Source organism: Puma concolor, chromosome B1, assembly GCF_028749965.1.
Source record: "Puma concolor isolate L17-30 chromosome B1, mPumCon1.1.hap2, whole genome shotgun sequence".
Taxonomy (NCBI): domain Eukaryota; kingdom Metazoa; phylum Chordata; class Mammalia; order Carnivora; family Felidae; genus Puma; species Puma concolor.
In genome coordinates this window covers 78,297,179-78,311,344 of record NC_141670.1, presented here as the reverse complement: position 1 = coordinate 78,311,344, position 14,166 = coordinate 78,297,179, and positions in this window count along the sequence as shown.

Genomic DNA, 14,166 nt, shown 5'->3' with positions numbered 1-14,166 from the left:
ATGATATACTATCACTTGATTAAAGTAGGCTAGGAAATAATTATTAATAATACATTTTATACGTATCTAAATGTATTTTTTTAAGTCTGGAATGGTGTAACCAAAAAAGAAGAAAAGAGCTTGGAAGAATTTAAACCAAGGTTTATATAAACATAGTTGTTTAAAAATGGTTGAATGATGAGTATTTTTTGTTTTCTTCCTTTTGTTTCCATAGTTCCTGACTTTTCTTTAATAAATGTGTTTTTCCCTTGTAGTAACTATTTGCATTTCTTACAGTGAAAGGATCTAGATTAAAATATCAACCTATTTTAGTAGACCCATAAACATTAATTACAGAAAACCAATCTTTTTATAGAATACTGTTGTTGTGTTTTTTTGCTGTTATAGCAAAATACACCAAACTTCCTAGCATTTTTTCATACTTAGGATAATTGATTAGTCACTTCTAAAAATGTAAAACCAAGGGACACAGCTAATACACAGTCTTGATTTCACCATTATAACTTTAGTCTTTCCAAAATCAAATATAAGTCTCTTCACACATCAAATCGTTTTTCAAGTGACATGGGTAACTCAACATTAGGGGTCCAACATATGTTGTTGATTGGCTGACTCATGTTCTATCAACGTAGAAAAGCATCATTATCTACTGACACACTACAATACGATGACAATTTGTGTATGAACTGTAATTACAGAAAATGAAAATAAACAGGAAGAAAATAAAGGATCTTGAAATTGACCACATCAAGAATTTTGTGTAAATGTGGAAGACAGCAGGTTTTTCTGTTCACAGATATTAGTTGGATACTTCTGCAATTAATTTTTCAAGTCTCAAATCATGTTCTGGAATCACTCAGTATTCAAAACAAATTTGTTATTTTAGTCTCCACACCCATTGAGTCTTTCTCCAAAGAAGCTGCCAAACCCAGCACCAGCTGGCCTCTTGGGAACAAGACTAGGCTAACTACAGATATTTCTTTTTGAACTGTTAATAGATATTAAAAAGACAGAGTTTAACTAATCTAAACTAATCTAAACTAAACTGATCTAATAAAGGGTTACCATCAAGAAAGATTGAATTGTATAGTGAATATTTAAAATATGTCCATTTTCTTACCCATAAATCTTTATCTCTTTTAAGCCTTCTGGTTTTTCTTAAACATTAATTGTAGATAAGGTGCCCAGCAATTCTCCCATTCCCTTCTGCCTGGCTCTCCTCATGTTTCCAGAGGGGTTCTTTTAAGCATTAGTGAAACCTGGATAAAAGCACACACAGTAGCATAGCTTGTGGTACACAAGCCCCATTTCCTTACCTATCTTCCCAGACTCTGTCCACAATATCAATGAAATTTACAGAGATCCAAGTTAATAGAGAGAAAATAGTAAAAGTATATGATTGCTAGATTGCTAGGAGGAATAGAAATTGGCCCAACCACTCCACAGAGTAACACATAACAACATTCTTTAAAATCTTCATGACCTTTGAGCCAGTAATTCCCCAGAACTATTTATATTCAACTAGGCTCAGCACAACATTATTTGAGTCCTAGGACACTCAATCTTTTGCCAAATCTTTTCTAACTTTGATCAGGTGGTACTCTCATCCCAAATACACTCACTCATCCAGAAACAACATCATTAGATCCTCTGTAGACTGAGCAAAGCTTTAGCCTAGTGATCTCCTATAATTCTCAACCAGGGTCCCAGGGGTTGTTTGGAAATATGGCAAGAATTTTATAGTCCTGGTGGGTAGGGCCAGGGATGTTACACAGCTGCAATGCTTGGGCTATTTCCACATAACAAGGAATCGTTCTGCCCAAAGTACTAGTAGTAGAAGTAGATATTCTGCCCTGAACCTCTTTTCAAGGCCAATGCCCCAGGGGCTAGGAATATTGTTTGTTTATGGTTCACAGCTATGTCCCTCACTGAGCATTGCTCCAGATTACTGCACCTCCCAGGAGGAACCCATAGGTGGTATCTGGTAAAAGCTGCAAAGGCCTGACTCCTCTACTTCTACTTGGGACAATTCCATAGGGCTTTCCTTTCTCCATGGCTCCCTGTAGGATTGGCTGAGACACCAGTTGCTATCCTACTGCAACTCAGCTTCTCCCTGTGCCCCATCCTGCCCTCCTAACTTCAGACCAGGAGCATTTCTTGTAAGCATCTACAAGTAAAGCTTGTGCATTCAAGTCTCCCCCTCTGAATCTGTTTGCACAGAACCTGATTTATGATAATGCCCACTGAGATACACTGCTTTAGTCCAACTCCTTCATTTCCAGATGAGTAAAAAATGGTCTAAAAGGGTAAAAATCATGTTCAAAGCACAGAAGTGGTTAGTTCAGCACTCACTACATATACTACACATTACAAATGGTGAGAAGCTTGAGAAGTTGGAAGGAACAGAAAGAGAAGGAAAAAATATGTGAAAATCTTTATTGTGGGTGGGGCACCTGGCTGGCTCAGTCAGAAGAGGAAGCAAACCTGGATCTCAGAGTGGTGAGTTTGAGCCCCACATTGGGTGTGAAGATTACTTAAAAAAATAAATTTAAAAATCTAAACAAAAAAATCTTTAGTAAATCATAAGCAAGAATTTTAAAAAGCATTTAGATTTAACTATATGGAGAAATGCTTAATAATGATCGAGTCTGAGAATCAATATTATTAATTAACTGCAATAGTGGAAATCAAAAGAAGACTGTTCAAATATCTCAGTTTGGGGAAAACTATTTACTGGATTCCCTAACTACTATCAGTCTGCCTAAACTATTCATATTTAGTGTGCATCACTGTGATGGAACCAAAAAATAATAATTAGAAATTTTCCTCTTAAAAGCAAATGGCTGGAAAAATATGGAGAGTAGCCACTGAGGTGAGAGTGAATAAACATGAACAGTAAATCAAATCCCCTTCATTGCCATTCCTCTTTCCTCAGAAAATGTAGCTAGTTGTAGTCACCCACTGCCCACCAAAAAAGTCTGACATCCACAGTGCTCTCTTCCAAGCCATCAGTCATTCTTGATCGACATGTCCCTACCGTAGCCAATCCCTCCACTCCTGCTTAAAAACTAGTAGGAATTACTAGTTTTTCAGTATGGCATTATAACATTTTCACTCTGCAATTTTTATACTTACATCTTTGTTCTGTTCCCAGTAAAGAAATTTCTCCTATTATGTTCAAGAATCATGTAGCAGAATAACAATATTGCTCAAAGTTCCAACTGTAGCCTAACAATCACCCTCTAACCTCCACAAAAAAAGGAAAACAGGGGCGCCTGGGTGGCTCAGTCGGTTAAGCATCCGACTCTTGATCTCAGCTCAGGTCTTGATCTCAGGGTCATGAGTTCAAGCCCCACATTGGGCTCCAAGCTGGGTGTGGAGCCTACTAAAAAAAAAAAAAAAAAAAAAAAAAAAAAATTAATTAAAAATAAAAACAAAATATACAGGTTTGAAAGATCTTTTTTTTGAGAGAGAGAGAGAGAGAGCACGCAAGAGCAGGGGAGAGGGGTAGAAGGAGAGAGAGAGAATCTTAAGCAGGTTGCATGCTCACCATGGAGCCCAAGGACCCTGGGATCATGCCCTGGGCCAAAATCAAGAGTCAGACACTCCACCAACTGAACCACCCAGGCACCACCCCTAAAAAATTCTTTTTTTTTTTTTTTTTAATTTTTTTTTTCAACGTTTTTATTTATTTTTGGGACAGAGAGAGACAGAGCATGAACGGGGGAGGGGCAGATAGAGAGGGAGACACAGAATCGGAAACAGGCTCCAGGCTCCGAGCCACCAGCCCAGAGCCCGCCGCGGGGCTCGAACTCACGGACCGCGAGATCGTGACCTGGCTGAAGTCGGACGCTTAACCGACTGCGCCACCCAGGCGCCCCTAAAAAATCCTTTTTAATGTAACCCCATAATTGTGATACAAAACTGAGTTGAAAATTACTAAGATTTTTTTTTTTGAGTAAAAGAAAATAATGTCTTTATCACACATTGACTTTCTTAATTTTCTCAGAATCAAAATTAGTATTTAAAAAGGCAGGAAATAAAGCACAATGAATGAATTGAATTATTACTAAAGCCAACATGACCAAAATAATTTTCCCCAAACCCTCATTTGAAAAGAATTTGAGGGGCGCCTGTGTGGCTCAGTCGAATGAGCATCCGACTTGGGCTCTGGTCATGATCTCAAAGTTCACGAGTTCGAGCCCCACATCAGGCTCTGTGCTGACAGTTCAGAGCCTGGAGGCTGCTTCGGATTCTGTGTCTCCTTCTCTCTGCCTCTCCCTCACTTGCACTTTGTCTCTCTCTCCCAAAAATAAATAAACGTTAAAAATTTAAAAAAAGAAAAGAAAAGAAAAGAAAAGAATTTGATATCTTAAAGCAAAAACTCACAGAAGTCCTTTGCATTTAACTAAGAATCTCAAAATACTGTGTCAAATATTTAACAACAAATTTTAAAACATTTTGAGTGATACTTTTACCCTCTATATGTCCCAAAATAATCCTGAAAATATTTTTTTTCTAACATATAATAAAATACTTCCTGCATTTCAAAGTCTGAGAGAGAGCATACATAACATACTAGGTTCTGTTTATTAGTTCATGATATGAAAATAATTTTTTCCAGTAGCTTCAGGGAAAACTACTAACTAGAACTTACTATTAATAATGTTCTCATTTTCTTGGTCATCTACATGAAGTACAGTAAGAAGTCAGACTTACTCTTTAAAACTGAAAAATGACAGAAGTTATTTCCAGACCCCACTGTTATATAAATTCTGGTTTTACATCAAAGAGCACCATGATTATTTTAGTCATCCTCTGATTCATTGGCCACACCCCCTAATATTGCATAGAACAATCATATGTTTAATTAAATCTGGAAAAAGTAATAAGCATTCTACATTTGGGGGTTAGCAATATGGGCCTCCTCCTGTGTTAAACATGTCCCAGTTTATATCTAAGTTGACAATTCAAAGGCTAAACCAGAAAAGTCAGGACAGCTTGACTTTGTTGGTTTCCCAATTGTACAGCTTGCAATCTCTCTATTTCATCGAGGTAGCAGGGCACCATAACAGGAACAGATTGTTCCATCAGCAGAACAAAAATTGAACTGACAGCAGATTTCTCCAAAACTGTGACTGTTTTCCAAATGTGCATGCTCTAGTTAGGGCTAAGGTTATTTATTCAAAGCTAATAGAAGTTATTGTGGCCATCAGTTTTCTAAGTTGAATTTAGAAACTGTTGCTTTTCTCTCTTACCTAAAAGATCTGGTCATATTCCTAGACCTTTTTCCTGGCTGTTAGGTTCTGAACCAAATATCCTCATATCTGTGTGAAATTGTGATCTGATGTTGATCACTCTGTTTAGTTTGGCATCATTCCACAAACACTCACACAGTTAGAAAATGACATTTCTTTGATATTCTTATAATTATGATTTAGTTCTTCTCTAGGTCACTTTTAAGACCAGTTCTATGATGAAAGCAATAAAAAAAAAAAAAACTGGAAAACTTTGGATCATTGGAAATGGTTTCTGATAGATACTCTCTGTTAAATCTCTACTAAATCATCCCTGGCTTTCCGCTGTCCTTGCGATAAAACCCAAACTACTTAATTTAGCTTACAAGCTCCCTACCATCTGCCTTTTGTTACTTTTTCAAGGTCTCATTTCTCCCTTGAACTCTAGCTTTAGCTTCAGTTAACTTCTTCCCATTCTGGAAGGTACCATGCTCCTTCCTGCCTTGGAATCTGTACACATGCTTCTCTCCACCTAAACATTCTTGCTGGAAATACCCCCACCCCTTTTACCTGCCTACCTCCCTTCTCATCCTCTCTCTCTCTCTCTCTCTCTGATATAGATAGATATAGATGATATAGAGAGAGATACAGACATAGATATAGATACAAATATAGATTTATAGATGTATGTATTTATAGAATTTATCAATGTCTGAAAGAATGTGATGCCATTAAGATACTTACCTGTCTCAAAACATCTCTCTTACTACACATTCTTATAAAGATGCAAATAAAATTTTTAGAGACCTAACAAAGAATTATTTACATGTAATAAATTTAGTACAGTTAATAATGTGATTTGCTTTGTGAATATGCCAGGCAGAGAAGAGAGCTCCAAGGTAAGAAATGGGGGCCAGGATAGGGAGCCCCCTAAAGGCCTAATCATCTATATTAGCACTACCAAAAGGGACCATAGACTGGCACTTGTCTGTGAACTGTGTTATAGTATAGTGAGGAGATAGGAGCTTGCACTAGAGTGTAAATCCACACATTGCTTCTGAGAAAGTCTTGCCAAAAAAAAAAAAAAAAATCAGTTAAATTTAACAGCTAAATTTAACACTAAATTTAAAGTTCAGTGACTTTGCATACCACTGATCTATAGCAAAATCTCAAGGCCCTAGATAAAGAAATAAACATAACAGAAAGTACCATAAAAGCAAGAAGAAACTTACTCAATAAAAGTTTTACATCTGTCAATTTTATTTAATGTCAGGCTTTAAGTTATATCCATAATGACATTCTTTGTTTTCTCTTACCTCGGACACACTAGACTTGGCTATAATATTAACTAGGTAAATAAGGAAATGTTTCTTAATTCAGAAAACATCAGTACAACATTAACATTTTACAATGAAGAGATTGCACTAGATCAGTGGTTCTCAACTGAGGGTAATTTTGCACCACTACCACTCCCCTGCCCCCAGGTAGCACTGGCAATATTGAGAAATTGTTGATTGTCACAGCTGAAACTGGTGAATGAATTATCTGCATTTAGTGGATAGAGACTGGGGGTACTGGTAAACTCCCCATTGTGCACAAGACTTATATCTCCCCAAACCAAAAAACATCCAGTCCAAAATGCTCCTATTGTTGAAGCTAAGGAACTTTGCACAGTAGATAGTCTCTAAAGTCCCCTTCATCTCTCACATTCTCTGATTATTTTGATGTTCACAAGAGTTGTATTCATATTAATGACCTAATAACAGTGTGCAAAGTGACTTCTTTATCTAATGTCAATTTCTGCTGTGAAATATATTTAGGCTATAAAGAGAACAGGATAATACAATTTCAGTATATATTCAAAAACTGAAACAGTTATAATGCTCAGCAAACTTCCATAATGTTATTGATTTATTCTAATTGAATTTTTTTTAAGTGTGGGGGAGGGACTGCCAGAAACTTCTGCCTAAAATGACTTAATTTTCTCTATCAGCTATTTGTTTAATCCAGTTGTATAAGGAGTTGAAAAACATTCAGGAAACTTAGATTCGGTCAGCACCTCTGTCCTGATCTATTACAAAGCCTTAAGCAGGGTTCTATATTCTGGGCTTTAGTTTTTGTTTTTACTGGAAAACAGACATACTACTTAAAGGCTAAAACCAAGAATGTTTGGCACAAAAATAACATGGTTTGTTGTATTCCTTGAGGCCTTTGTTTAAACTTTTCTGCAGTTAAAAAAATAACTACCATGAAGTAAGTTTTCCTCTGACATTCTTATGAGTACCCTGCAAATTCACTAACTCTAAATAGAACGACTATTTCTTTTAGATACACTTCAGAGTGTATGGTAATTTTTTTATTAAGTTAAAACACTATGTTCAAAAGAACATATATCTTATTGCATATAAAAATTATTTCCTGATGATTTCTAGTGCCTGCTTGCTTAATGATATCATTGTGTCTGTAAGATTCACCAGACGTCAGATTTGGAGCCACGATACTTTGGTGAAAGACCAAAGATTTTCACAAAGGATGTCAGTTATGCCCCTGGAATTACACCCTTCTATTTGATCTGTTCCAGCTTTCTCAGCTGGCACGTGCATACTTGAAAAGAAAAAACCTCAAGTTCCCAGGATGGTCTTTTGTCTTTGGTCTTTTTTTGCAAAGAGAAGTAATCTTGTCTCTGCATCTTCCACTATAGTTTTGTTGAGTGTTTCCAAAAGCACTTATCCCCAAATACTTGGATACTGCTCTTAAGTGTTCTTCAAAGTCATTAGATCTTTTATACTCCATCCATAAACAGATAGGGTTTTGTAAGCCTTATATAAATATTAATGACTACATGCTAAGCATCAAATGCAAAATGGGCAATCAGGATTTTTATTTAAATTTAAAGGTGCAGATAGAAATGTCAAGCCCATAAGCAAAAAAAACTTCAGACTAGATCTCAAAAGGCAATATGGATAACTGGAATGGTAACAGAGAAGTTTCCAAATGTATCAGAATGAGTAATGAAATCAAAATAAAATAATACTGGCATACTTACAAAACAATAACCTTGTTTGACCTATTAGTAGATTTAAGAGCAAAATCTCTGAAGTCCCAGTCTGCCTACAAAAAACTGAGTAACTTAATCTCTGTACGTTATGATTTCCTTATCTTTAAAACAGGATTTTAAAAGTCCTTATTTCATAGAGTTAGTGTGAGTATTGAATGAGTCCACATGTTAATGTGTTTGCTCAGTGCCTGACACACAGCATGCACTTGATATACATTAACTATTATTCATAAAAATGTTATAAAGATCTAGATTGGAGGTAGGCAAACCACAGCCTGGCCCACAAGCCAAGTCCAGCTGGCCACCTGATTTTATAAACAGTTTTTTTGGGACACAACCATGTCCCATTCATTTATGTACTGTCTAGGGCTACTTTTACCCAACAACAGCAACATCGAGTCCTCATGATGGTGACCGTATGGCCTGCAAAGCCTAAACTATTTACTCTTTAGATCTTACTGTGTCTAAGGGTCTGTTGCCCTGAAAGAAATGACAATAAACACGCTGGTAATCAATAAGAAGCAGCACACAAGTCCCTTCTGCGAACACAGGCCCAAAGCTTCTCAGAAGTTCTAACCCTAAAGGGTTTTGATTTGAAAGAGGAAGCAGAAATGGGACTGGTGAGGGAGAGAGAACAAAGACAACCTAGAGGGATAAGGGCAAAAAGGTTTTCTTCCAATATCAGATTTTTGCCATTTAAAAGCCACTGTCATGGCTGTTTCTTTTAGGGCGTTAAAATCAGACCATTTTGAAAGTATCATTTAGAATCTACATAGAGTTGTGGTTAAAAACACAAACACTTAGGGCGCCTGGGTGGCTCAGTCGATTGAGCATCCGACTCCAGCTCAGGTCATGATCTCGCCGTCAGTGAGATCTAGCCCAGCACTGGGCTCTGTGCTGACAGCTTAGAGCCTGGAGCCTGCTTCAGATTCTGCGTCTCCCTCTCTCTCTCTGCCCACCCCCCTCGTGTTTTCTCTCTCTCTCTCTCTCTCTCTGTCAAAAATAAATAAACATTATGGGGCCCCTGGGTGGCTCAGTTGGTTAAGCAGCTGACTTCAGCTCAGGTCATTACCTCCCTGTCTGTGAGACCCATGTCGCGCTCTGTGCTGACAGCTCAGAGCCTGGAGCCCGCTTTGGATTCTGTGTCTCCCTCTCTCTCTGCTCCTCCCCTGCTTGTGCTCTATCTCTCTCTGTCTCTCAAAAATAAATAAATGTTTTAAAAGTTTAAATAAATAAATAAACAAACAAACAAACATTAAAACACACACACACACACACACACACACAAACATTGGAGCTAGGTTTCTTGGGTTCCAATCCTGATTCTACCATTAACTAGCTGTGTGACCTTGGCAAATTAAATAATCTGTGGTAAGGATTAGATAAACCACTAAAAGCACTAACATCAGTAATCCATTCCTAAAAATTGAATGGTGAATGGTGTATGCACAAATGCTCACCAGACTGCATTATTTTTAAAAGAGAAAATCCATATGTGTGCCCCACCTCACACACCCCACCCACGACACACACCTACTTAATTACTATATCTTGACTCCACAATGACCAGTTACATACAACAGTAACGCTTCCTATGAGTGTGCCAGTCCTACCTAGAGCTTTTGGCACAATGCTGTCACCTTCCTAAAAAGAAACTAAAGCCGTAAAAATGCCTATTCATAATTATTAAAGTATCATTTTAGTATTTAGATGTTCAAAACATCTTTCTGATTACATCATTAACAATTTGTTAAAAAACAGTTGCTTTGTATGAAGTCACATCTTCTTTTCCATGTAATTGCTTTTCTCGGTTGCTCTGCTATTTCGCTATTTTCTTCAACACTTTCTCATTGCACAGTTTTAGGCAAAACAAGGCCTCAATACAAAAGGCATTGTGGAAAATTTGTTTGGGACCAGGAACCCAATGACAGGATCGCACTGTGCAGGAGGCAGTGGGGCCCCTCCTAGAACTTGCAGCATCCTAGATGCCCAACACTGGCTGTGCAAGACGCCTGCTCGCAATTCTCATTTTCTATCACTTTGGATTAACTCCAGACTTTCTCTGCACATTTTTTGTTTAAAATGTACTGCGTTTCATAAATATATTTTTGCCATATAAACAATGCCTGAAAGGTTTGTCCATTCTACAAAGCTTAAGTATTAAAAACCACAATACACGTCCCCCAAACACACCCCAAACCTCGCCCAAACCTTCCTGCAACCCCTAACTGGCACTCGCAGCTCACCAGAATCTCCTGAAGCTCAGCCCCTCGACAGCGCCTGGAGCCTCCAGGATGTTCAGCTCCTTCACCTTCCGGTCTGGCCAAGCCCCGCCCCCCCCGCCCCCCCAGCACGGCCCTTCTCCCTTCGTGCCCTCCCTCCCTCCACCTCGGACCTCCACTGGCTGGGGCGGCCACGCGGGGCCTTTGCCTGCGTGCTGTGGGGGCGCTTCTCCCCCAAGCCCGCATCTGTGGCTGAGGCTTCCAAGTCTTGACAGAGTTGCTAAGAAACGGGATAGTGCCCTCGGGGTATAAATGAGTGCTTCCCCAGGCAAAGAGGCGTCCCAAGCATTTGAAGAGGGACACAGCTGCACCTAAAAACTATGGCCGTTGCCAAACCCCGGATGTAGCCGCAGTTTACCAAGATTCAGAGGTCGTCACGAACTTCAAAAGTAGGCTGTTAGCTGAGAAGTTTTTATAGGCCTGTGGCCTCTTAGTCTGTGGTCCAGGACTACTAGAAAATGGATGCAAGGCATCTAAGTAACCGCTGGAAATAAGAACCACGGAGTTGCCACTTCGGAGCTCCACCTCTGGGTTCCCTCTCGGCTACACGCACGAGGAGGGCAGCTTTCCCTCACTGACTCCCTAAGGCTCGGTCGGAATTGCTGCCTCGTAGGGGCTGTGTAGGAAGACCTGGCCAGAGAAGCTGCTGCAGGAACATTCTCCTACCTTCCGCCTCTGTTCTGCGTTGTTCTCTGCCTGTGATCAGAAAGAAAGCCGACTCAGAGTAAGTTAGTAAATGCTTGATTCCTTGTCTTACTGAGGGCCACAGCCCGGGAGACCATCTTTCAGATTCTTCTCAAGAACCGCTGGGAAGCTTGTTCACTACAAGGGATTTTACATGCAAAAAGGGTACAAGGCTCTGAGTGCTTGCAAACAGTTCTCCAAATACTTGGTTGTCACTAGGTATGATGTGTTACTGTTGTAAAAATTCGGGTTTTCTGATTTCCACATAGACACGAGAAAGACCCTTAGTGTAACTAAACCAAAGAATTCCTCCACCTGATGCGCCCTTCGCAATAAAAAATAAATAAAATAAAATAAAATAATGAAAACACCAATAAAAACTGACAGCTTTTGCGGTGAAGGAGGATAAGACCATTTATTGGCGTGGCACCACCCAGGGGAACTGGGAGCTAATGCTCAAAAGTTCCTAACTCCAAGATGCCTTTCCAGTGAAGGGTTTTAAGGGCAAAATTTGGGCAGGGGTCTTATGAGAAGGTGGACACTTAATTGGAGGTCCATGAGGTCTTATTAATGCATGTTATTTAGTTGTTTTTGGTGCCACTCTGTCTGGTCCCACCGAGTTTTGTTCCATCTCAAGACGACTTGGAATCTGAAAAATATCATCTGTCTTCATGTTAGAGACTTTATTAGGTGCATCTGGTGCCTGTGTGTTCAGGATAGTGCTGATTAGCTGACTGTGCTCAAAGTAACTACTTATACTTGTGTAAGCTAGTGGGGTTGCATTTCTTTATGTTCCTTTGAATGATGAGCAAGCATTCCTAGCTCCTGGGCCTGGGTCTATGTGTTTCCTGGCCAGTTAAGCAGTGCTGGGGATGATGTGACCTCTAGTGTTCATTCTTTCATCTGAACTAACAAGATGGATGCTGCTTTCATTAGGTCATCTTAATACATTATATTTCTATCATCAGATTGTTTTAAAATATTGCTTACATGTCTCTGCTTGACGGGTTTTGGTTCTTCCCCATTTTTTTTTATTTCTTATTTGATACAGTCACAGGAAGTCAGCATCAGTTACCTGCTGCAGTTTTAGTGGACATGCCTCAATGACCTCTTAGTGATTGGAGAGTTAGGAGAACAGGAAAAGCCAGACACCTTTTCTCATTGCTCTGGGTATTCCAAGTTCCAGTTTTTCAGGGCATATTCTCACACACACACACCCCGCCTGCTACGTACAAACACCAATACATCCGCTATATCCTGACTCTCCAATAACCGGTTGCATATAAGCACTAACCCTTCCTGTGTGTGTTAAGTCCCAGCTGGGACTTAATGCTTTCTACTAAAAGTAGGTTGTTGTTTATTTTTAAGTTGGGAATACAGAATTAGGTTTGTATATTAAAATGATATATATACATATTTATTGGAAATGATGGAATGATCGTGGTGAAAACTTACAGTCTGGGAGCCACCATGATCTATGCCATCTCTTATTGGTCTAGGGTTAAAACAGGAGAGAAAAACCTGTCAGAAAATAATGGAGCCAGACAAGCAGTGTTGGTAGTTGGGGGTGGCAGTGGGGGTGGGGTGGGGAGTATGCTATGCAGATTTGGTGGTGTTCAGAACCTTCAGCAGAGGAAAACATCAGTTTCCAGGTAGTTGGAAAACCTCGGACCATTAGTTTAGGGCCAATCCCTCTCTAGTCTCTCCTCTTGGGAGACCCTGAGCCTCATATCCATCAGGAACAGGTATCACTTTTTTTCATGGCTCCCTGCCACTCTTCCCAACCATTACCATTGCCCTCCTATTCCCACATAAATAAACTCAATCACAGAACCTGATTGAGTATTCACCTGCAGGGCTTAGGGCTTGGATGTGCTTAGTCTCCCCAAATGCCAGATGCTTACATGGAGAGGGGAAAAAATAGGAAAGACCTAGAATTTACCCCATATTCTGATTTGCACAAAGGTTACCTTTTGCCATTTTTGAGAACATTCTCAAATAGTAAGTGAAAAGTGATATGAAACAAAAATTTCTTTTCATTCACAAAGAGCATTTTTCATGAAATATTTGTAGTACTGAAAATTTCAATTTAGGAAAATGACTTTTGCTCTTGCTATGAAAATAAATGCTTACTCCAAAGATTCCCATATTTTCACAACACCCTTAGTATCACAGTAATCTTTTTACAGCACTTCTAGGCCAAAAAGAAATACTTAACAGTTTTGTTTATTAAGGAGTTAGGTCTAAACAATGTAACAGGTACTTATATACTAAGAACTTAGCAGCCACTGAAAAAATAATAAACATTAATTGGAAGAAAATACTATTTCGTTCATAAATTACAGTAATTGCTAACAGGATGTGTGAGCCTTTTGGGCACACAAGATTCTCAAGTCTCAGAATCAGATTGTACACCCCACATTCCTTCCCTGTTCCATATTGATTTTTACATAGCAATTTTTTTTTCTCAAGGGAACCACTGAAAACCCAGTGTTATAAAGATACAACATCACTGAAAGTAATGTAGCGCTAATATTGAGACTGTGAACTACTTGAAGCTAATCCTCTGCAATTTCTTTAATTTTTTTAATGTTTATTTATTTTTGAGAGAGAGACAGAGTGTGAGTGGGGGAGGGGCAGAGAGAGAGGGAGACACAGAACGCAAAGCAGGCTCCAGGCCCTGAGCTGTCAGCGCAGAGCCCGACACAGGGCTTGAACTCATGGACTGTGAGATCATGATCTGAGCTGATGTTGGATGCTTAACTAACTGAGCCACCGAGGTACCCCTGCAATTTATGATAAATGACAAGTATCACTGTGTTTCCTTGGATATTTTACATACCCTGCAGTGACCTTGTGAGTTCCTAGCACTTCATAGTATGTTGGCACACAGTTTGAGAACCAT